This window comes from Typopeltis vanoorti, chromosome 23 (genome assembly GCF_054136105.1).
Source record: "Typopeltis vanoorti isolate ZY-2024b chromosome 23, IOZ_Tvanoo_1.0, whole genome shotgun sequence".
Classification (NCBI taxonomy): Eukaryota; Metazoa; Arthropoda; class Arachnida; order Uropygi; family Thelyphonidae; genus Typopeltis; species Typopeltis vanoorti.
In genome coordinates this window covers 93568469-93595112 of record NC_143571.1, presented here as the reverse complement: position 1 = coordinate 93595112, position 26644 = coordinate 93568469, and positions in this window count along the sequence as shown.

Here is a 26644-nt window from a genome sequence, read left to right as displayed (position 1 = left end):
GTCAGGGAGAGAAAGTTATTGATGCTTAGAAGAACGAGAGTCGAGATATAACCAACTGCTGACGCAATCTTGCTGTAATGGCGAAGCTCGAAGAGAGGAAGCCGCCCACTACGATATGCAGCGAACGACATAAGGGGAAAGTCATCATTTAGAAAGAACATTTTCGATAATTTGATTTCAGATGTAGATAATGGAAATATATCAAAAAAAAAGGGGAAATTTTAATCTCTCATTCGCATGTATTGAAATAATCGACTCAGAAGGAAAATTCGACAGATAGTGACCTCCTTGGAATCTTTCGTTAAGAATTCCATATCTGGCTGCAGAATTAGGGGTCACAGAATTTGGGGTAGATTGCAAGGAAATATTCATTATGCTGATTCGTCTCCCCAGGGACTGTGACTAGACGCGTGCAGCTACTAAGGGGAGCTGTTTAAGACTTTCGATTCACAACTTTGAAATCAGCGTAATTATTTAAAACCTCTGGATGGTTCTCCTTTCAGTCGTTTCGTTTGGAGGCTAAACAGACTTGAATACAGCGACCACCGTGAAATAAAAGCCTTCAAAAGTTCCAGCGGCAACTTCGCTCGAGGAAACCCTTTTATTGACCTTTCCAACTCCGCCGGCAAACTCTAAGAATGACACTCGAACTCTTTTGCTTTGTAAGAGCTAAAGAATCTTTGACATGCATTCAGAGACGCTGTCGCTTCGCCATCCCGAATATCTTGCATTCTAAGCACGAAACTCTAACTCCTTCGCGATTACCACGAGCGCAGGGAGATGCCTTTCTTGCCCAGCACGCAGATCGTCTGTCCTCTTGCTCATTTAAATAATGCATGTCGTCGCAACTCGGGGGAATTCTTCCCGCAGGTAAGAGCACGGACTAAGGGTGGTGTGTTATTTCGCCAACTGTGAGCGCCGAAAGGAAATTTCTAAACTAGCTCCTGACACACGACAATGCAACTCGCAGATCTACGACAAGAGAGCACGATTTTTTCTTTTTTACTGATTGTATGTGCCGTCCTAAATACGCTGTCATTGTTGTCACTGGATCAGAGTCCTACTCCACGGAAGAGCTGCGCACTACTGAACACTTAATGCGTCCGACATCTTCATGATAATTGTGTTATAATACTATGACACACACACACACACACACACACACACACACACACACACACACACACACACACACACACACGACTAGTTCTTTAATTCTGTCACAAAATGCCATTCTGAAGTAAATCCCCTCTATTTTCGAATATTTTTGAAGTGATTTCAACTCCTCTGTTAGGGGGAGCTGCTCTCCTCATATATCCCGGAATGTACTTAATTTTCCTTAAATTTCGATCGCCTCACGGAATTCGTTTTCTTCCAACTAGAATCTTACGGCCAAAGAATGCAAGCTTTCATTTTTTTTTCTCACCGAACCAAACACGCGTCACCACTCATTCAAAATGAGCTTTCATCGGAATGCTAAAACGTTGTTTTTATTCCCGTATCAAAATTTGGAAATAAAACGCGGCATTTGGGGCAAACGCTTAGAGTAGTTCAGAAAAACAGAAAAGTTGCAAGTGGAATAACACGTGTGAAAAGCAATTACTTGCGTATTTATTTATTTGGAAACATAAAAACATTGTTTTTTTTTCTTTTTATTTTTCATTCGACAACTATTTATTGCAGTAATAACGTAAGGTTTCATGAGAAAAGTAAAGCTGAATACACCATTACATGAAATTGCAACCATATTCCTTAGCATTGCTTTGAAGATCTCTTTATTAGTATTATTATTTTCTGGGTCAGAAGCAGAGTGTTGTTGCTGAGAGAACAAATTTATTTATTTATTTCGTATACTGTTTACGCCCTTTCCTTTCCCGTCCCTTATGCCGGGTTGACCCCTCATAATGAGGGATTAAATATGTACTTTATGACTGCAGATCAGTGTGTGTGTTTTCATGGAGCCGGTTTTCCTGTTCTGGAGGACGAAAAACGCGGGTTTCGGGTGAAAAAAACTCCCTACCCCCCCGTATGAGACCGGCTAACTCAACTTTAGTCGAAAAAAAATCTACATCAAAAAACTACTGTAAATCTCTGTATGAAAATCTCTGTATGAAAATCGATGCTGTTTATATTTTCATAAATAGCATCGATATGCTGAAGTGAGCAATGGGATACTTCCTTGTTTATATAAAAAAAGATAATTAAATAGGTATGCTGCTTCTATACTTCATAACCATTTATATAATTGACATATGCACATCTGTTCTGCTATATGCGTGTCCCCAGTGTCGGAGAGGGTTAATATGCTCTTGATGGCACGTAAACATAAACCTTGTCTTCAAAACCGGAGTGACCATAGTATGGTCTTCTTCATCACCTCTTCCTTTGTGACACGTAGAGACACCAGAATCACTCAAAAACTGCTGTAAGCAACATTGTCAGCCGATAGAAATAAAAAGCCATGATCGCAGGCAAGAAACGCGCATTAATACTCGTGATCACCGAGAAAGCAAACAGTGCTAGGAAAGGTGTGAATCCTGTGAATCCACAGCCATTCAGGTGTTCAATCTGCTCAATGTGATTAGTTTCGACAGAAGAGTAGATCATCGTCATCCAAATGTTGCCAAAGGTAGTTAACTGCGGACTCTACAATATGGTAGTGTAGAGTATTTCATGACAAGTCTATAGACCAGCCTTTACATCCTAATGGATGTGAAGGCTGGTCTATAGACATGCAGCTAATTCTTTGGTTGCAATTTTGCAATTTTGGTTGTAATTAATGGACTGCAACTAATTCTTTGGTGTAGCCCTTTGGTTGTAAGGACCTTGAAGGATGAATGATGACAGATCGGAAACGCTTTTGGGCAATGCTATACTTTCTACACTGTGGAAGTTAGAATTCGATCCCGAGGAAGAATTCGTATGTCAAATGCTGACTAGACAAGAGTTGGACAGCGAAATTTGAACTGAGAATTATGTTAAAGACAAATTATCTAAAATGTCCACTACTTATACTACTTATTATGGCCAAATGAGGTAGACCAGAGTTTATCAAACTGTGCTTACATGAGCTCCTTGGGCTCTGCCGTAGTCATCTAAGGCTCCAAGAGGCAATATTAATGTATTCTTTGGTGAAAAAATATTTCAATTCATTGAACTATTTATGAAAGAACGTGAAATACGACGGCAATAATGTTCAAGTGTTTGCATTGATGGAGCTGTAGCTATAGTTGGAATTTCAGGCGCTGTGGCATACATAAAAAGGAAAAATCAGGAAATCGAGAGTATCCACAATTGTCTCCATCATCATCATCAAGCAGTAAAGCAAACGCCACAAGACTTGAAAAATATTGGATGATGTAATAAACTTGTCAATACCTCTTGATTCAAATATCTTCATTAACCATGTGGAGATATGGAAATAGTGCATAAAATACAGAAGTTCCCGGGCTCTCTCGTGGAAAAGTGCTTGCTCGGTTTCATGAACTATGTGAGGAAAGACGTTTGGTTTTTACTCGCATGTCGTTCAGAACTTGCTTGAAAATTAAAATATAAATGGTAGATACAAAAAACAACATATATTCGGACATATGCGTATATCAAAATTAAGTAAATATTGAAATGCAGGGCCGCATAGTAAACGCATAGTAAACTAGAAGCTCTTCAAAGTAAGTTAAAACTCTGTAGTGAACGTGTACTTGCAGGAGGACTTAACTGCATCGAAAATCTCAGTAGTTTTCTACTTATTAATGAAATGACCCTAAATGGGGACACTAAAATTTCAATCATGCAACATATATCTCATCTGTGTATGAGTATTGGAGAGTACGTTGCCCTCATTTAGAGAAATTACTTTGTTGAATCTGCCAGTGCCAACGAATTGTCTTAAAAGAGAAAGAACAACTTATAGAACTTTCAAAATTTAAAAACAAACTGAAATAAGCAGCCAAGCTTTGAAATATTTGATAAGTTTCTCAACAACATATCTTTGTAATTAAACCTTTTCATTACATACGCTAAATTTAGAAGGTGATCTGCGCTAACATGTGACAATCCAAATATTCAGGCACTTTTTGGTCAAAAGCAAGCGCCCCTGAGACATCAAAAACAAATATGTACTGATTTAATTTTCGCATTTTGGAAGTGACCTTCTGCACAAGTAATTAAATGTGAAATGTATTTTTCTTTGAATATTTATTCGAGTATTCAGGTCTAAAGGAAAGGTAAAATTCAACTGTCGTTATTGAATGCTCGCAATAGTCGGCTAAAAAATTTCATGAGCACTCCAGCGTGTATTTTTTTCTAGCATTCTTTTAGAGTTATGTCCGTTTCCGTTCATTCTGTTTCTCTGGACCACGTGTTTTCTTACAATTCAGAAATACTTCTACGTATCAATCGGTGGGAAAAGATAAAAGCGTTAAATCAATCTTAGTAAACTAATTTTCTCGTATTTACAGACCTCCAACCTGTGTTGGTTAGTTTTCTTCACGAGAATTTCAGGATTGGTAGCTTCTCTTATGCTGAAATATATTTTTGTGGATATGGAAGGAAAAATTCAAATTTCTAGGAGGAATAAACCCTCTAACTACATACAAAACGGACTAATTCGTCTTCAGTCCAACAGCCCTAATAGTGGTACTTCTGGTCCTATATGGAATGTGAACTCAGAACGTCGAAACTACTCCTGGAGTAGTTTCGACTCCAGGAGAAAGAAACTTCGTTTCCATTAAAATTATTTGTGGACTTGAAAATTCAAGCGCATCCATTACAAAAATGCTGTCAGATGATTTACGTAAAAAGAAATATGCATTTAAATCAGCTTATTGAAAACACAGCCGGAAGTGAGTTGATCTCATAAAATTACGTTATTTGTAAGCTGTCGCGTTCTTGGCAGGAAGTGGAGAGTTTTTCTAATAAATCCGGTGTACATCGATAAATGATCAAACGTTAGTGAGATTGAAGTTTGGAAATATTCTCCTTCTGCTTTCTGATTAATTTTTATACTTGAAAAGAGACATGAAATCGCATCAAAATGGAACAAAAGTATACAAGGAATGTTTAAGTAAAAATAGAATACTCCTAAGCATAATTTTCTAAGCCAATAATTCTCGAATTATGTTTCATGTTCAAGAGTCATGAATCTACGCTTCAAAGCTGTAACTCTGATTAAAAATCGGGTTTTTTAAGACTACAAATGAAGATCAGATACTCTGTTGGTCCTTAAGATTCATAGTTAAGAAGATATACAACTGAGCAGTTCGCGTTTGCTTATTCATACTGTTATCAGCTAGGCCAAGTGGGTAAAAGCTTTTGAAATGGTCCACGCCTCACAACATTCTTTTCCAGTTTGCTAATTCAACTTTACTTTCTCCTCACGTGTGCATCTAAGTTCGGTTTTCCCACTCTTCCACCTGTGTTATCAATTTAAGGATAAATCCGTTCGTGTTGTATCCCTCGTCTTTCAGTCTCAAAAGGTTCTTGTCGATCTTAGATGGCTAAATCTCCTATATTTGACAGGCGGATATGCTTCATGACATCTTGTTAGAAAACCCCAGCCTCTCCTGTCATGAGTAGCGATTGGAAGCGTTTGACGAAGAGTGCGGCATACTTCTTTAACTAATAAAGAAGAAGCAGAAATGTAACTGACAGATGTACCGAGTTTCGTTTGAACAGGTCGTGCCAAGAACTTCTATTGTGGGATACGAAATGAAGATTGGCACATGGGAAGGCTCTCTCCATAGTCAATGTGGCTCGTTTCTCATGAAAACCTTTAGTGTTTCGTGCAGATCCTCACAGCTTGAGATAAAGAGAGCTGTTTGCAATTGTCACTCTTAGGGGAAAGGGGCCGTTAATAAGTGAAATCACTTTACTCACCTCCTTGCTTATGCTCGCGGAAATTGCGATCATGAAACCTAGTCTCCAAGGTTTTTGCGGAGAAGATAAAAGGGCTTAACATATCACTGACGTCACATTCAGATTTGGTCCACAGGAAATGGGACCGAAGAACACGGATGCTGCCGATAGTACAACTCCCAAAAAAACACGGCCGCCGTGCGCAATCAATCACCGCTTTGACGTCGCAGTGAATGGCTTTAACGACCAGATAACCTCGGCGGAGTCGCATGAAAAAGGGAAAACAAACTAACGCAATATTAGTAATCGATGGAGCAACAAATGCCTTCTGAAAAACCCCATTAACCCGCTCTTCGGATTCTTGTTCCGAATGTTAACATTATGTTCGGGAGGATTAATTCGGTGGCTCTGGAAACGAATTTCGCCAACTGACATCACGATGCAGGAATCCGTTTCATCGGACAGCTATTCCTGGAAGAGAAAAGGGGAATGGAGAACATGCGTAAGGAATTGAGGAGGACCGTCAACATCGAAACGTTCGTTGTCTTTGTATGATTTAGATACGTCATGTTCACCACAGAATTGGAGGACAAAAATTATTCATTTAAATTTAATTAACAAAATTAAAAAAATCAAATAGATTTTTTATATTTTTGTGAAATACAAATTTTACAAAAATTTGTATTTTACAAGACCTTCAATTTCAAAATTTCAGAAATCTTCTGACTTTCATTGTGATAATGTAATACTCATAAAATCTTTGTAAAACAGGATGACCTTTCCTTCTGATTCCCGGCGTCTTATTGTGTAAGAGCTGACAGTAGTGCAGTCAGCTCTTACATAATAAGACCAGATTCGTGTTGGAAACACGTTTCATTTCAAATAATGCGCCACTGCAATCAGAGCTGCGGTTTCAATTTACCTTTGCAGTTAAAAAAGGTGTAATTAGGATATACGAAATCTGTGGAGCACATTTTACTGAAATACACTACAGCGTGGCCCCTTCATTAACGCAGCCATATTTGATTTGAAATTTTTCTTTCAAGGTTCCGCTTTCAGCTTTACACTGCTCTGCATATAGAACTCATCCAGATAGTTTCTGACCGTTTGTGACTGACCGTTTGCGTTAATATTTCGAATACAAAAGGAAACCATTGGAGTGCCCCAAAGAAGCAGGCGGCACGAAATCTTTGCTGTTAAAGCAAACGCAAAGAGCAGTAGACCTTTGCTGAAATTTTGATTGTCACGCTTAGAAAAACAGACGAGAGCCATAACTTATTCTATTTTAATCGGATATGAAAGTGAATGTGTGGAGCTTTACATAACGATCAAAATCATAAATATTATTTGGCAAAATGGCAATATTTTTGTATAATCATTAATAAATATAACATTTCACCTCACATTTTTGTTCATTATGTGAATATAAATTTTCCGCGGTGCTGATAAATATAATTATATAATAATAATAATAACACAATATCAGTTGAAAGATACGTTGAAAGGGGAAAACAGAGTGCGGTGTCAGCAAAGTTTTCACACAAGTCAAATTGGGACTTTTATTTTCAGAACGTAAAAAAATGCTTACTTTGTTTTCATTTCCAGATCCCAAATACAAAAGGACAGTAATAAGCATTCATCGCAAACATCCCCTGATAGCAGACGTAAAAATTAAAACCACATGCGTATATTTTTAATATTCTCCTTTCAATATTGTAAACGGGATGGATGGGGGGAGATACTTGTAAAGATATTGATCGATGGAAAATGAATTTCTTCGCCTATTGCGAGACTATCTCCATCATATAAACTGAAGGCTTCAAAATATGGGAACGCTTGGTCTCTCTAATCCTTACCTAACCTGACCTTTGGCCCACTTAATGTACGACAGATTTACACACTTTCATGAGTGCGATTCACATAAAGCCTTCTAAAATGCATTTATTATCGATATTATGTCTGAGGAAATTCCCATGTTACTTCTCTAAATAAATAACTTTCTTATGGCTATTTTTTGTCTACTTTTGTTTAGCAGTACTCCTTTTCATTGTCATTGGCTTTTTACTCAAATTGTAGGGCATTACTGATGTTATATATAGACAGATACATTAAGGATATAATCGAAGGAAAATTCGGACACACCTTTGTAGGATGTTGCTGGCTGTCATCTTTTACAGCCGGGATTTTCAAAAATACCCCTTGCCTCATCAATAATTCTCCCACATCACTCTACTCCCACTTTTACCAACCCCCCTTCCTTTCAATCATACTTCCTTCCTTTAACATTAGATGAATGCATATCGCCACAAGCCGGGATGCCGCTGAATAAGAAGACAGCCAACAACATCCTGCAGAGGTATGTCCGAATTTTATCCTCCTACATATTCGTCATCTACCTTCTCCTTTTTCTTCTCTCTTCCATCATCTATGTGGATGATGATGAGACCGAACGAACTCTTCCCACTTCTGTCTATCCCGGGAGAGTCCGAACAATTCTGTCCAGTTTAGTGTCGCTTGTTGTGATTTGGTTTTCAGGTCATCTTTTATTTTGTCTATCCATCTAATTCTGGGCCGTCCTTTGGATCTTTTACCTTCCATCGTTGTATTCAGGGCTTTAGATGGTAATCTTTCTGTTCCCATTCTGGTCACATGGCCATACCATCGCAGTCTTCTTTCTTGGATTTTGTCCATTATTGTTATTTCTTGTTTTAGTCATTTCCTTATGTCTACGTTTCTTAGTCGATCCAGCAGAGATACTTCAAGTAATCTTCTTAGCCAACCCATTTCAGTAACTAATAATTTTTTCTCTTCAGTCTTTTTGAAATTCCAGCATTAACTTCAATAAAGGTGTATTGGGAGGACCATTGTTTCATAGATTCTTACTTTTTTTATTTGTTTGGTGTCTCTTGACTTTTATATTTTATTAAAATATAAAAGTCAAGAGTTTGGGATGCTTGACTGATTTATCTGTTTATATCTTTTATAATTTCATAGTATGAATTTATCATCACCATTGTACTCAATACCTCCTCCAAGGTAGATGAAATTTTCTATCTGCTCTAGATTCATACTATGAATTTCAATTTTCAGATTGGTGCTTCTTTTTCCTATTTGCATAATTTTTGTTTTGTCTATATTTATGCTTAATCCAGATTTTATACACTACTCCTTTATTTTATCAGAAATTCGCCGTATATTTTCTTCTGTGCTTGCAAGAAATGCAATGTCGTCTGCAAATTTTAAATTTGTCACATTTTGCCATATATATTGATTCCGGAGTCTTCATTGTTTAAGGCCTTATTGGTCGCTTCTTCCAGTGTAAGATTGAACAGGTCTGGTGGCAGATTGCATCCCTGTCTTACTCCGCTCTCTGTGTGGAAACAGTTGGTTAAGGTGTCCTCCATTCGTACTGCACTTTCAGATTTCTCATACAGATTCTTTATTATTCTTATGGTTTTGTTGGAAATTTCAAATTCTTCCATAGTTTTCCATAGTTCTCTTCTACGGATTGAATCAAATGCCTGACGAAAGTCTATGAAATTTATGTAACAACTTTTCTTGTACTCTAGTATCTTTTCTATTAGCTGCCTTAAGGTGATTAGTTGATCAATTGTGGTTCGCCCTGGTCTGAAACCGGCTTGTACTTCTCCTAGTGCCAGTTAAATATATGGCTGGAGTACTTTCGTAAAAACCTTACTTGGAATACTGAGGAGGTCTCTGTAATTATTGCATTTTGTTTTATCTAATTTTTTGTATATGGGAGTTATGACTGATTTGGTCCAATCAGTAGGCACTGCTTCGTTATTTTAGATCCTTTCAAATAATGTTTTTAATGGTTCCAAAAGTTGTTCCTTCCCTGCTTTTAAGAATTCTGCATGTATTTGATCAATGCCAGGTGCTTTCCTAGTTTGAGTTTTTCTATGTTGTGTGCTATTATTTCTTTGGTAAATATATTTGTTTCCTCTTCCATTTCAGTGGCTGGAATCGCAATATCCTGGGTGTTGTTTTTATTATATAAATCTTTGAAGCATTCTTCCCATCTGGCCATTCTTTCTGTTTTACTTTCAATTAGTTCTCCCTCTTTGTTTTGATCATTATAATTTTTGTTGTCCGTGTCTTACTAATTTGGTCTATTTGTTTATATAATCCATGAAGGTTATTTTCTTTTGATAGCTTTTCTTCTAACCGGTTATTCTTGTCTCTTTTAACTAGCTTTCTAATTTCTCTGGTTAATCTATTATATTCATTTCTGTTATAGTTCTGTTTTAGTTTCGTGCTTTTCCTTTGATCGCTTAACCTTTTTACTTCATTCGGGATCCAATGCTTTTCACTTTCTCTTTCTGTGTACCATATTGTTTTTTCTGCCGAATTTAATATTATTTCCTTTAATTTGCACCGATGTTCTTCGATGTTTATATTCTGTTTTTGTAGTTCCTTCAGGTTTTTATCTAGTTCTAGTTGATATTTTTCTTAGAATATTGTTTTCTTGTAGTATTTTTTACATTCAGTCTCCTTTTGACTCTAAAAGTGCTTCCAGATCTGAACTTTATTCTTAGGTTTGCTAATACTAGCTTATGGTCTGATCCACAATCTGCAGTTTAGGATACTTGATTTCCATCTTTGGTTTACAATAATATAGTCTATCATATTCTTGGTTTGTCTGTCTGGTGATATCCATGTCCATTTTCTTTGGAGTTTTGGATGTTTAAAGAGAGTGTTGGTTATTGTTAGTCTATTATTTGAGCAGAGGTTTAGCAGTCTTTCGCCACGTTCATTGCTTTCTCCATACTCGAACTTTCCGATTACTCTTGGCCAGGTATCCCAGGCTTTGCCTAGTTTTGCGATTAAGTCCCCCATTACAATTTGGAGATCTTGACTTGATGTCTGCTGTACTGCTTTTTGCAAATACATATAGACCTCCTCAATGTCTTCTTCTGATGATGCCGAAGTTGGTGAGTATACATGAATAATAGTTAGTGATCCGATTGACGTTTTAAACCTTGCTTTAATTATCCTAGGTGAGATAGGATTGTAGGACAATCGAGTTTTGAGCCATTGGTTTTAATAAAGGTGCTACTTCTTCTTGGTGTTTGTTGTCCTCCCTGCCTGAAGTTAAGATTTTGTACTGTCCATGGTGGAATTCTCCTTTTCCAGTCCATCTGTTTTCGCAGAGTCCGATCACTTCCCATCAATAGTTGTCTAATTCATGTTGTAGTATTTCCAATGCTCCTTTCTGGTGAAGAGTTCTTACATTCCATGTTCCTATGCTTGTTATGTTTTTCCTGTTTATTAGGTGATATTTTGTTGTGATGATGATGATGCTGTTGGGATGTTTTTGCATCTATCTGTCTATATAAAACACCAGTAATGCCCTAAAATGTGAGTAAAAAGCCAATGACAATATAAAAATGGCACTACGAACAAAAATAAGCTAAATAATCATAAATATATTATAAAAGTTAGTATATTTTGGTAAAATGGTAGAGGATTCTGGGCGTTCTACTTCAGTTGTAATAGGAGCTATACGGTTGGCATGGTGACACTATCGTTTGCAGGCTAAAGACGAGAGCAGACAGCCCAGGTGTCCACTAAGGATCTACTTCAAGAAAGAAGCTACTGTTAAGCTGTTAGGTGAATACAGCTGGCTAGATGAAGTTTACTGGGCAGAATCACTGAAAACTGTTTCAGAAAACATGTTGCTGTATCCAAATACACAGGATATTAAAAATAAAAAAAAACGGAATCTAGAAAATAGAAATGCACATAAGGAAAAACCACCAAAAAGTAGGAGGAAAGTAGTAGGTGATACGAAAGCCCGTCCGACAGTCTTGCCACCTAGCCATCCCTATCCAATTATACCATCCAGCCGCCCGCGCGCGCACACACACACACACACACACACACACACACACACACACACACACACACGCAGATAAAAAGTTCCGTATGTCTCGTATGTTTTCTCCTTTGTCAGCCATGTTCAACAAAGTACTCCTAATTAATCAATTGGGTTTAAGACTATCTGTTTGGAAGCTCCTGAAAGATTGGTGATGTTTGTTGATTTATTGAGTGTTTTCTTAGATCTGTTTGTTTATTGTTTTATTTTTAGTATATTATTGTAGTTTTAGTGTAATCATGGTACTACAGAATTTAGTAACATAATTGTAGAAATATTATTAATTTTTATTACTCTCTCTTAAGAATGGGTCCGGAAACTCGTCACAACAGAGCAGTGTCAAAAGCACAAGTTCGAGTTGTTACTATTGAGGAGAGCGTTTGTATCGATGAGCATAAGCATTACTACAATGATGATGATCATAATATATCAGAGGATAATCTGACATCGGAAATACCCCGATTAGAAGAAATTGTTAGAATATCGTCCCAAACATTGGAAAAAGTGGAAAAACCTTTGAATTGTTGGGAGATAATTTTCTCAAGCAGCATGTGAAAGAAGAAACTCGAGATCAAAGAATGTTAGATTTGTTCATAGCGTCAGAAGGGATCACGTTACATGCTGAACTACGAAGCTGAAAATTAAGATCGATTTAGGAAAAGATCAGCGTTGGTCCCATGGAATCAGTTACCAAATGGGAAAATGGATGGGAATCTTTGAATGTGCTAAATGAGGCTGTACCTGAATTTCTCCAGAAGAATAAATACAATGGGAGTGAAATGGATGTGATAACCCTATTAAGAGAGATCCACAAGAAGAAGATGATGTGGAAGAATATCGTGAGAAGAGTTATGAAATATATAATGTGAAAGCCAGAAAAGTAACGAGTATTGTGCGAAATCTAAACCTGAGTATAAAAAGAAATTGGCTACGCTAGCTAAAGACAATCCAAAAGAATGTTATCTTTATGTTGCAAGCAAAACAAAGAATGAATGTGGAAGAAAAACGGTATTGAATGCAGATGTTACTCTAGGTTCAGAAGCTAATGAAATTGTTCAATTAATGAGTGTTCACTGTGCGAAGAGCTATCGACCAGGTGTATGTAACATGGTGCACAGAGCTACTGCTACATTGGATGAAGAGACAGAGGCGCATGAGAATGAAGTTGAAGAGCATAAACCGGATAAGAATTTGTCGATAACGACAAATCATATATCAACACGTTTTCTAAAGGGATACTCTGCAGAATTTGCTAAGTCTTTCACGTGTTTGTATAACTTTGGTCTCAGCTCAGAAATGATACCATAGGAATGTGATAGTTTCATTGTATAAGGGTGGTGCAAAATCTGATATGACTAACTAAGAATCAGATACGAATCGACCTCTCAATATCTCTGATGTGATGATGACGATTTTAGAGAAGTTGGTAAGAATTCGCTTATAATAATGGGTAGACAAACAAGCTAAACTCTCCGAAGCTGCATGGGTTTACTAAAGGAAGGTCACGTTTTAGCAATTTGCTCATATTTTATAACAATGTTGTGGCCGAGTTGGATAAAGGGAACGGATACAATATGATAATGTTGGATTTTTTCTAAGGCATTTGATAGGATACCGCACGATAGGTTGTTGCGTAAACTGGAGAAGATGGGATTGGAATATAATTTATTGACTTGGATCAGGGGATGGTTGACAGACAGATATCAAAAAGTGGTATACAGTGGGTGTGAATCTGCCAGATTTAAGGTAACCAGTGGTGTACCTTAGGGTTTATTCCTTGGGCCACTGTTGTTTATCTACACATTAATGACATTAGGAAGGGTCTAACAGCAGAGTCCTCTCGTCAGCAGATTATGCAAAGATAGGCAGGGCAATCAGGGATGATACTGATATCCATCGCTAACAAAATGATTTGAATAGGCTGAAAATTCGCAAACGAAAATGGCTTTCAGTTTAATATCAGTAAATGTAAAGCAATTGCACTTTGACGTGATGAGATTTCCAGCGGCATATTAAATTAGTAGGATTAAGTTACAAGAAATTGATGAGGCTAGGGATCTTGGCGTATTGGTGGATAGGAATTTGAAGTTCAAAGGTCACATAGCAAAAATGCAAATACAACTCAGGGATGGTTGCGATGTTAAAGCGAACTTTGACATGCTAAGATGTCATTTTTGCCTCTTTATAAGGCCTTGATAAGACTACACCTGGATTACTGTGCATAGATTTGATCTCCCAGGTTCAAAGAAAATAAAGAAGCCATGGAAAAGATGCAAAAATGATTTACGAAGATTATATCCAGATTATGGTACTTTTATTGCGAGTATGTGGATTACATACTCTGGTTAACAAGAGAAAGAGGGGTGATGTGATAGAGGTCTATAAACTTTTGAATGTGTGTTGTAGGATATCGTTTGATGAAGGTTTTGGTGATATGAAAGGTGGCAAGAGAATACAGGAACATCCATGGAAGTCAAATTTATTTTCGGTCAAGAAAGGGATAAGAACTAGGTTTTTCTCCCAGCGAGCAGTGAGTGAATTTAATAGTTTGCCTTTATGGGTAGTGAGTTCATCTATTGTGAATGAATTTAAGGGAAGGTATGACATCTAATTTGGGTGATGTATAGCATCCCTCGATGAGTTTATCACTCCATGGAGGTGTCAGATAATAATAATAATAATAATAATAATAATAATAATAATAATAATAATAATAATAATAATAATAATAATAATAATAATAATAATTACCGCAATCTTTTGTCTTGATATAATCTGTCCGGACACCTCCTGAATTTTCTCATTTTGTTTAGCACCCGTTAATATCTAAGCAATGATAAAGTTGGAAGGCAATGTTAGACTTTACATGAACTTGAATGATAGAGTCATACCTCCAGGTCTCCTACAAATGTGGCTTCTTTCTAATCAAAGCTAATCTGAGCTTTTGCTAATTGTCTTACCGACATGCTACAAATATCCGAAACATTTGGATAAAATATCCACCTTATTGTATTCAGCAGTCTCTTTCAAAGTTTTTTCAGTGTTAACACTCTAGAATTACCTTCTAGTAGAATCGCACACCTACATTAAAATTTAATCTCAAGTTTCCTGCACACTCCTCTAAACTTTTAATATCATCTCGAGCAGAATTTGGGTCATTTGGACAATCGACTCTGTTTAACGTCATCATCAGCAAGCAGTTGCGGTGTGGAAAGTTTCTTTTAAACCGCTTGTTTCCAAAGGATTTCTTAGTTTGTATTCCTGCAAAACGTGACTGGGGGTTGTTATTTTTCCTGAAATGCATTTTTATTTATTTATTTATTTAGAGTTTGGCTAAGAAGAATACATACAAAAGAAACGGATGTGCAAGACAATAAAATGCATAAAAGATGTATAAAGAATACAACAGTGTGAAGTGACATTGTAGTTATATACACATATACAAAAAACATTAAATTAAAACCGAATGTCTAAGATTTTACAAAGAAACTCGTTGAAATAATGAATAACAATTATTATTTGCTTCGATATATTGCTGCATTAAATTATTTTTAAAACTGGTGACGATCAAAAACAATCCTCTTAATTGTTAGCAGACAATCCATTAATTGGTGGCTCCTTCAATTTTCCAATTTGGCAGATAAAAACGCAAGCTCAGAATTTCAGATTAACCCACTAAGGGAAGTTCTTTTGGGAAGAGTCGAGTCAGTGGGGAACTTTACGCTCGGTGCAGTCACGGACAAGAAAGGGTTCCGGATGATTATTAACTGACGGCAGCTTCGGTTTCATCCGACGAAATCCTCCTCGACGTCGTGCTGGAATTAACAAATCGCTTTTTTAAAGTTTTGCAGGAATCCTGCCGAATCCCACGCCACTCGCCGCATCGGCTCACTTCGTACACATTTCGCCGCTGACTCCGAAATACATAACCGTCCACTCGAATGAGCAGAGCGGCCATTTTGTCCGCTTATCATCCGTAAGCATGTTGCGGAATGGAATGAAATGGCTCCGAACACACGAGGGCGGAAGTAATAAATGTTCTCAAAACTCTCCGCAAAATGGACGTCGGTACGGAGCGAAGCGCGGTGCCGTCGAAAAAGACGTTTAACCTCTTTCGTATCATTTTTCATAAGAAGCCTGCACGTGGAGATTTTTTTTTCGTTGCGTACGTCAGAAACAGAAAGCGCTTTTTGCATCAACTCAACTGAAGTAAAGAGAGAACCGCTTCCGTCAAACGGAGAAAGAAAGCCAAAAGCATTTCCTTCGCTGCGAAACAAATTTTGACCTCAGAAATAACCCGTTCATTACCGAACCTGCTTTGGCTTTTCCACGAGCAGACGATCCGTAAGTAAAAGGGGGACATCCGCGTGACTCGCAACAACGACAAGAAGCGCCACCCGTCCAACAGCCATTGACACGCTCAATTCGCCATCCGAAAAGCGTAAAAAGCGAGAAGATGGCTCCGACGACCTTTCGGTTTCCCTTTAAACGGAACTGTTCATATGGAAGAGGGCATCAAACGGACAAAGCAGGGAAAACGCACGGAGACAGGTGAAGTCCACTTCCACGGGCACCGGTGAAGACATCTCCATGGGTACTGCGTATACAAACACACAATAACGACGCCAAACGTTTCCATGACGACTGAACAACGCGTGATGACGGATCCTCGTTGAGAATCAGTGTCCCCCACACCTTTTGACAATTACTTTTCCCCTCCTTTTCGCAACTAGAAAGTGAACTTCTCGAACCCTCCTTCTTAACTCTTCCATCAATGTCTTAAGAACGGAACCCATCTTGGAGTTGCTCGTCAAACGTCCATCGTTCCGACGCTATCGCCCGTCACTGGCAGGCGATCGGTGACGCACGCCGACCGTGACATGAGTAATTACGTACGCCTGATCGATTAGGGGCAGATGTCAGAAAACAGAGAAGAGGACAGAGGGATGCAATTAGCAACGTGTCGCTAATTAATCACTGCGTTTGTGTCGCTGTAGCCGCGTTCTTAATAACAATGTCGCCGTTGACACGCGGTCATTTTCGCTCCCACGTCCGTCCTGATTCTGCATGTCTCTTTATCGCCACTATTAATATTCTGCCATCGACAAGGGAGACCAACGAAGTCCCTTGGATCTAAGACGGTGTTTTGTTGCCGGCTGACGAGAATGAATAGGGAAGATGCAAAGCGTGCGCTGATCTGACCTGAAAGGGCCTCAACTGCAGTAACCCTAACAACCACAGATTATAACGAGAAATCTTCGATTAGCGAGTGACTCTACACAATGAACTCCTCCATTCACTCTCTCTCTCTCTCTCTCTCTCCCTCCCTCTGTGTGTGTGTGTGTGTGTGTGTGTGTGTGTGTGTGTGTGTGTGTGTGTGTGTGTGTGTGTGTGTGTGTGTGTGTGTGTGTGTGTGTGTGTGTGTGTGTGTGTGTGTGTGTGTGTGTGTGTGTGTGTGTGTGTGTGTGTGTGTGTGTGTGTGTGTGTGTGTGTGTGTGTGTGTCACGAGCTCGTTCCACTGCCTTAAGAAAGAGGAGGACATGGCGTCTGCAATTCGTTATGCTCACTGGTTGACAGGATGTCGCTCACACCCTCGTGCTGTCCCATAAGTGTGATGAATTTTTCCTGAGTTTGTGGGCTCGTGAATGACCGCAGAATGAGCTGATGTGAGACTCCATAAAAGCCTGTTTCGCTCCAATCAATTATGCATAGTTGAACTGGAGTTGCTCACCCAGACAGATCCCGAATCATTTATTCAGCATCCCCAATTATCCATCATCATTTATACACAGCCTTTCCTGCAGCTTCATCCATCATTATCAATTACACATTTCTCTTCACACAAATCCCGTCTGCTGCCATGTTTCTTGTGGGTTAGCTCGATAAAAAATTTAAAAGAAAGAAAAAGATATGCGGGAAAAGTCGGTTGCTATCAGAGGACACAAGACAACGAAAGTAAGACTGCTGATTCTCAAAATCTCTAGACATGTCTGGGGATTGGGGGGACGTGTGCGCGGCGCGATCTATACTATTAAGATGTAATTAACGGATAGGGATTGTGTTGGGGAGCTCTGGAACATATCTCATGGCAGGATCTCCAGCGTACAGAGCATTGCGTCAACACATGATAGGAATGACAAAGTTATTATTGCAAAAGAAATTGAGCACCTGGAAACGTTTAACGGACGAACTAATGGGGTTTGGATAACCATACTGCTAGCAATGGTTTCATCATATTAAAGCTCGTTGAACAAATCTTCATGTTTGCTTTTGTAGGATCGCAATGGAATGGGTGGGGAAGAATAGGTGCCTTCTGATATCAAATAAGTTCAGTACAGAGAAATAACAGGAATTAAAGAGAGTGGACTTGCTTAAAATCTGGTCACTCCCTTTCTTATATGCTTCTGCTGCCTCTCTCTCTCTCTCTCTCTCTCTCTCTCTCTCTCTCTCTCTCTCTCCAAAGTTGCAAAAAAATATTTTTTGTTGTAATGCTACTACATTTTTCTTAACCTTCTTAAAGCACCCATCGTCTGTCAAACCACCGAATCCACGAGGCGGAACAAGAGCCCATTGAAGTGAAAGAGCCTTCAGGAAAATTAAAATTTACCGCCTTTATTTTCTTTGGTGTTTTTGCAACTAATTAGGATGTTTGTACGAGATTTTCTTGGCAAACTCTTCAGGATTTTTGCAAGAAATTAAATCTTCGTATTCAGAAGAAGTAAATTTACATAAAATAATTAAAAGCGTTAGATTTCTGCTATCTTAATTAAATCTCTTTTGCAATTAGTATTAAGTGATAAAAACATCAAAAGTGCGATGAATGCATCTTACCTGTTTAGAGAACACGCTACAAAAAAATTATATCCTCATAAATCCTTTAAGCCTTTTTATTTCCTGAAGGGCGGCACTCCAACGTTTTTTAAATATCATTTGGCCTACCTTCGGCCGTTATAGTCGGAAGATTACTGCGATACGAGAAATAACTGCGAACATAACTGTTACTAATTCTCACCTGTATTGTGATGGGAAATGGCGAGAGCGCTCTGATTTTAGAACTCTGATTCTGGAAAAACATTGAAAACGAGCAAAATCCCTTTAATCATCACTGTGATGTCACCCACAGAAGATCTTCCTTCTGGTGATCTTGGTTACTGAATTTACTTCGGAAATGCTCAGATTACGTACCAAATGGAAAATTATTTTGAGTACAACATCTGTTTCTTTCTGCGAATATGCATTTTCAACGAAATTAGATTTTTAAATTTGCATCTTCCGATAAATAAATATAGTCAGCCTATTGCTATTCATCTTGACTTAAATCCTAAGAATTTATGGAGAATTGACATTTAGATTGTAGACTGCAGACACTAGCGAATACGTAAAGGGGAGCAATACGATTTAAGCTTACAAATGTTTTGAAAGGAACATACGGATGGCATTTTAAAATTTTATGAGGGGAAAGGAGACGACATCCGTGGAAGTCCATAATGGAGGCAGTTTAGTAGTTTGAATTACAGATTAAAATATCAGGAACATTATTATCGAGGTAAATAAAAAAAACTAATTACATTGATAAGCCGTTTAAAAGGGTTAAGCAATGCATTGCTCAAATATTAGAGTAGAAAAGAAGAAAATATTGCAATATTCTTCTTAGCTCAATCGGTTAGGACAATTACCGAATGAGCAGTGAGAGACTATTGAGAGAATACGTTTAAGATAATGAGAGATAACTTCATTTCATCAGTCCTACGATTTATGTCTCCCTATGGATACCCATTCTTCCCACGAAGCGGTGTTAAACTGTGAATGAAATTGTTTTGTATGTTTTTGTTCTTCATTCACATTTAACATAATCTACCATATACTGAGCAAGACTTGTTTAAATATTATTTGTTAGTCCCTTGCTTAAGATTTATTATTCATGTATCATCCTTGAATTTTATCAGTTATTATTTAATTATATAATTTTAATGTATATTATACTATTGAGAGGACTCTGTAGTAAATAACTTTTATTTTATTACTTTATTCCTTCAATAATATTTTGAGGAATTCTATGTATGTAACTTTTATGTGCCTTATATAAACTGTAACATATATTTTATTATTATTATTATTCGTAAATGAAATGAAAGAGAAAATTAAGTAACTATAATTAAACAAATTAAGAATATACAGGGTGTTCGGGATAAATTTGACAGTTTCGTAAGGAAAAAGAAAATCTTCTTTGTATCTATTAAATTTAATGAATTGACAAAAAAACATTACAGGCAGAGTTAATTACAATACTATCAACAAGATTTACTCAAAATAACCACCATTAGCATCGATCACAGCTTCAATTCTGCTTCGGAACCTCGAACAAGCTGATGCTACAGTCTCCCTGGGAAGGGCCGCAAAAACTGTTTTAATTTTATCCATTAACTGGGCTTTTGTATTACTGGAAGTGCGATTGGTGTCTTTTTCAACTGCGCCCCATACAAAATAATCCATGGGGTTAAGGTCTGGGGAGTTTGGAGGCCAAACATTTGGACTGGTGAAGTCGTAGAAATTTTCAGACAACCATTTTTGACTTTTCCCAGAGGTGTGGCAAGGGGCCGAATCCTGCTGCCATACATACGGCCTACCATTGGCTACCCTTGTTATCCAGGGCTTGACTACAGTTAGCAACTCCACGAACAAAGCCCGAATTCCAATGCCAGGGTTCTTCAACACCTGTTCCTGCAGATTTGCGAGGAATTCTGCTGTACGAACGCAATCAGATCGTCTGCTAGGGATCTTTCTTCTTGCTACATCCTCGTAGTCACCATTGCAAGTCTCTAGTTCATGCCTGATTGTTTTTACTGTATTCAGGGAGCATTGGGCAGCAGTCGTAATATCCTTATTTTGATGGCGGGCACGAATCATCATGATACAAGTTATTCTCTTCCATGATTCAGGTGGGTTCCAGCTATCCATCCTTTCTGACATCTTGTATATGAATGAAGAAGGGTCCAAACTTTTAAATGAAGAGAAGTGTGTGTTAATACATGTAACTTACGGAAAAATATAATTAATTATAAATATGTCAAATTTATCCCGAACACCCTGTACAAAGCAATCATCAGACCTATTCTGACATATGGTTCGACAGCGTGAAGCCACACCTCTCCTAGCAACATCAAACGACAATTAATCCAAACCAAATGCCTCCGAATGATCTTTGATGCCCTGTGGTTTGTAAGGAACACTATTCTCTATAAAGATGGAAACCTGCAAGACATACCTACATTTCTCCTCCAGATAGCAACCAAGTACTTGCTCAGGCATCACTCCATCCCAACCTACTCATTCGTGAGTCATCAGATTACGATGAAAAAGACAGATGGAAACATAAACGCCCAAAGGGGGCCCTGATCACAGATTGAAATCTCTCCACACAGCCCTAATTATGGCGAGCCAAGTGCTCAAAAATCTCTTCCATTAAACTGGGAATTCTTCATAGCGATGAAGGGATCAGAGTCCATGGGACTGATATCCATCAAGCCACAGAAGTTATCAGTTATCAGAATTCTTTTGAATAATGTTCCATCGGAGTAATAAGTGAATATAAGTTTGAAATGTGCTCACATTGAATCTGATGTGCTAAGGATTAATCCCGGTAAGAACGGTCCTATTTTATTTATTTCAACGTGATGGTATAAGTGATAGTTCCGTCTCGAATATCCTAACATTTACTGTGGCGTTTCACGGAACTTAGCCGAAGTTAGAAGTTTGAAAATAATTCCCCTTGAAGCAGTAACTGCCGCGATTAATAATGTTATTAGTGCTTGCTAAGTGTTAAATATAGAGTGTAAGTGAGTGACACCAGCAAATTTATTTAGCAAGAAATTCTGTGGTATTGATCAGCGTGAACAAACTTTGTTATTGAGAGAACTGTGAATTTTGTATCTGAAGATTTAAAACCTAATTTAATACGAATGTTCTGACCTGAAGAACTAAGTTAATTGTATTATCTTATTTTCGGTTGTCATATAACCTTGTATTAAATATTTTGTTTTGTTGATTTCAATATTGCGTGTGCCTGATTCTTTTTCATTGCACCATTCATAAAAGCTTCGAACCTTGCGGGAGCCCTAAGTGAAATATATTAAATTCGGCCTGTATGAATAAGGAGACTGCTAAGTTAATTGAAAATTGATTCTGCTATTTCACATAGACTAATCTAAAAATAGGGTGGTGCAGTATAAATATAAATTTCCCTACATTTTGATTAGTAATCAGTCATCAATTAATTGATTTTATTAAGAACAACATTACGACAAGATGGCGAACCATAGAACCAAGAAAGACGTTCCAACAGCAGTTCCTCTTTGTCGTTGGCCAGAACGTAGGAATCTCTCATTTTCTTTCAAGCACATATCCCGAGGTCTTCTTAGCCTGCTTTAGCCGTGGACTCTTCCACATGCTACAGATTCCAATCTTTAACTCGAGATGGATTTAGCATATCGGATGGAGCTCTTTTGTTGCACGTGATCTGTTATTCTACAGTAATCGTTTCACTCAGTTCTACCAATACTAATAATTGATGTTTCCTAGATATTTCGCATCAAAGGGATAATGTTTTGTTTTCTGTAAGTTTCAGTTGTCTTTAAATATTTATATTTTTTATATTATTTAATATATTCAGTTTTGTTTCGATTTCCAATTCTACTTATCGTAGTTCCTAACGTTGAAAATATCTTGAGATAGTTTATCCTTATTACACAGCTATATATTCTAGTCTAATAGCTTTGTTGAACTGGTATCGAGAGTTTTTCTTGTCCTCCCCTTTTCTTGTTAATTTGGTAGTGGATTCAGACCGAGTGGATTCAGATCTTCCCCTCAAAATTGGAGTTCATACTGCTCTTTCCAAACTGTTTCTGCTGCTCTGAGATTTCCTGTCTTATATCCACTTTATCTTGCCTGAGTGCCATCGACTTCTTTGATTGGAATAATTATTTTATTACTTCAGAGAGAATTATGCTGCCTTGACGTCTATTTGATTCGCCACATTTTTCTCCTATCAGCCAAATGGATTCCGCATTTTTCACGTAATTTGTGAATTTGTTCTTCGGACTTCTCTTTCTTATTCTCTGCATTTTTACTTCTAAATGTTTTCTCTCTTCCCTCTTAGATTTGCAAATCTTCCTTTCTTATTTTCTCAACTTTCTTCTTCTTCTCTCCCGTAGTCCTAAATGGACCGTTGGGTCACTGATAGCTGGTAGGTGGTGCTCTTTGTTAGCCTCCTCCAATCATCTCGGTCTCTTGTTCTTGATGTCAGTTGAGAAAGGGAGGAATTTGTCCATTTTTTGATGTTGTCAGTCCATTTTAATCGGGGTCAGCCCCTAACCCTTGATCCCGGAACGATTCCTTCTAGTGCTTGCTTTGGGATGCCATTAGCCCTCTCCACATGTCGAAACCATTTCATCTGTCTTCTTCTGATGACTTTCCCTTTTTTCCATCTATTGAATTAATCAGTTTTCGGACGTTTTCATTGGTTTCTTGAGCGGTATAGGGAATCCTCAAAAGTATTCTGTAAGTTTTCATTTCAAAAGACAGGAGTCTCCTCTCATCTTCCCTCAGTAATGTCCAGGCCTCACAACCATACAAGAGGATAGAATTCACCAAAGTGTCAATTAGTCTTAGTCTGGTTGTGATTGCTATTCTGTTATCTCCCCGCAATGGTTTTAACTTCTGTAGGGCCACGATTGCCTTAACAATTCGGTATTTAATGTCGGTTTTTAAACGACCATCTTGACTCAGTGTGCTTCCTACATAAGTGAACTTATTTACATTCTCAGTTTGTTATTGTCAATTTGTATCTTTAAGAGTTTAATGTCTGATTTTGAGGTTATCATTGTTGTTGTTGTTTTGGTTTTTCCTAGATATTTCGCGTCAAAGGGATGATATGTTTGTTTTCTGTAAGTTTCAGCTGTCCTGAAATATTCATATTTTTTATTTTATTTAATCTTCTACGGTTTGGATTACTTTGGATTTCTTGGACAGGTTTATGTATAATCCATATTTTTTTTAATGTTTCAAAAACGCGGCTGGTTATCTCTTGTAATTCTTGTTCACTTTCTGCCAGAAGATCGATATCGTCTGCAAAACGTAAGTTTTTTATTATTAGTTCGCCAACTACTATTCCAGTGTCATATTCATGAGCTTCATCTATGACATATTCCAGAAAACAATTAAAAAGAAGAGGGAACAACCCTGTCCATCCATCCCCGTCTTACCCTCGTTCTGCCTGGAACGATTCACTGGTGTAATTTTTAATTTCAATTCTCATATCAGATGAGGAGTAAAGAGATTTAATAATCCTAATGATTTTATTCTCTATACCATAATGTTCTAAAATTTTCCACAGTGCCTCATGCCATATTGAGTCGAAAGCTTTTTGAAAGTCTAAAAAGTTGTGACAGATTATTTTGTTATGGTCTATGTATTTGTAACCTAGTATGTGTATTGTAAAAGTATGGTTGATTGTACTTCTGGACGTCCGGAAACCTACTTGTTGATCTGATAGTCTGCTTTCTGTTTTCTTTTCGATTCTTGACAATAATATGTTAACAGAAGTTTGCTTGGATGGCTAATAAGGCTTATTGTTCTATAGTTTCTACATTTATTGCTGTTTCCCTTTTTAGGAATAGGTACAAGGACAAAAGTCTGCCAATCAAAAGGCCAAGTTTCTGTATTCCATACATCCTAAAATAAATTTAGCAAGGTGTCTATGATGATGCCACCTCCTTCGCCTATCAGTTCTTTTCTAACACCATCAATTCCAGGTGATTTTCCTATTTTTGAGGAGCTAACTCAGGGGTCGGCAACCTGCGGTTATTTGAATGAATAATTGCGGCTCTTTTCGTTATTAAATGATCTAGCTAAACATAGAAGTAAAAAGAAATATTTTGTAGGTCAAATGACGCCGAACCATATGTCGATACTCAAAATACGTCAGTTTACATTGGGCGCGATCAACCAGGCAGAGCGCTACTTTGTAGCGAAAATTGATCGCTGCAAATTAATGTAATTTGTAGCGAATGGCGATCGCTACGGTAGCGCTACGATCGAGCAGTTGGCTCGGACACATTTATGACGTCACGCTAGGCTAGCATATGTAGCGCTTGCCTGTCTGAACGTGCCCATTGTCTTCGCATGTAGTGCAGGTGTGGTCTGTAAACTGCTCACTTTGTTAAAATAAGTGAAGGTTTTGTAGTGGACGTTACCGTGCTTTTATTTACTGGTGATTGTGTTAGGTAACGTGAATATTGTAACATTAAATTAAATATTAACAGAATAAAAAATTTTTTATAGTATTTAAAATGTCAGCAAAGAAGAGAAAGACAGAACACGAAAATCCGGAGTTTAAAAGTAAATGGACCGAAACCTACGCATTTGGAGCAAATACAGCAGGATTTCCAATGTGTTTAATATGCCATGAAAAGCTTTCAAAGAATAAAAAATAAAAAAAGACATTTTTTAAATAAACACGATACATCTGACAAAGCCTTTCATATCCACGGGGGATGAAAGAAAAAAGGCAGTAGAAGAGTTGTAAGGCAAAGTAAACCTAACTAAATGTTCATTTTCCAAATGGATAAAAGCATCACGAAACACAGCTATTGCTAGTTTTGTGGCCGCTCAAGAAGTTGTTAAAGGAGGAAAACCTTTTACGGACGGCGAATATGTGGAAGAATGTTTTATTAAAATGTCCGAATATCTTTTATGCGATTTTAAAAACAAAGCGGAACTAATTACAAAAATAAAAGACATGCCATTATCTGCTAAGATTGTAAGGGAGGGAACTATACGAATGGCAGAAGATATAACAAATCAGCAGGTTACACATGTGAATTCAACACCAGGATTCTCCATTGCCCGTGACGAATCATGTGATGTGGATGACACTGCACGGATTGTACTTATTTGTAGACACATAAACTCTCAAGGACCTCAGGAAGAATTACTCGATATACTGCCACTTACAGGACAAACTCGTGGAGAAGGCATTGAATCTGCTGTTACCACTTGCTTAAAAAGCAAGGGTATTGATATTAACAAAATCATATCTATCGCGACCGATGGGGCGCCGAGCATGAAAGGTACAAAAAAGGTTTTGTTTCTTTATTTAAAAAACAAATTTTGCATGACGTATTTTCCTTTCACTGCATAATCCATCAAGAGATACTTTGTGCACAAACGTTTCCAAGAGAAATAACAGTAGTGATGGATTTGGTTGTAGAAATTGTTAACAAAATAATGGCAATACCGCTACATCATCGGAAATTTTGTGAACTTCTTAAAGAAATCAATTACGAATATTCCGATCTTCTTTTGCATAACAGAATAAGATGGCTTTCCAGAGGTGCGGTGTTGATGCGATTTGCCACCTGCCTTCGAGAGGTTAAGTTGTTTCTAAGACAAAAGGACATTGAATTAAAACATACTCATTGGTTACAAAAATTCTACTTTATGGTGGATATGACTTCCCATTTAAACGCACTAAATACGAATCTACAGGGAAAGGGAAATACAGCAGTTTTGCTTTAAGAAGAAGTGATTTCGTTTGAAAAAAAAAATTATATTTTTTTGCGACAGATTTAGAGAAAGGAAAATTATTACATTTTCCTACGTTGAAGAAATATCAACAAGAACGAGCTGATAATTCCATAAATTTAACCTTTTTCAAAGAAATTGTGATACATATGCGATCTAAATTTAATGGAGGATTTTTGAAATTTAGCTAGAACAAGACAACTATATCATTTTTATTGCGACCACTTGAAATTAATCCTGCCGAATTAAATTTTTCACCTTTTGCTGGAATTGATGAGGTTGCATTTCAACTTGAGTTAGAGGACCTGAAAACCA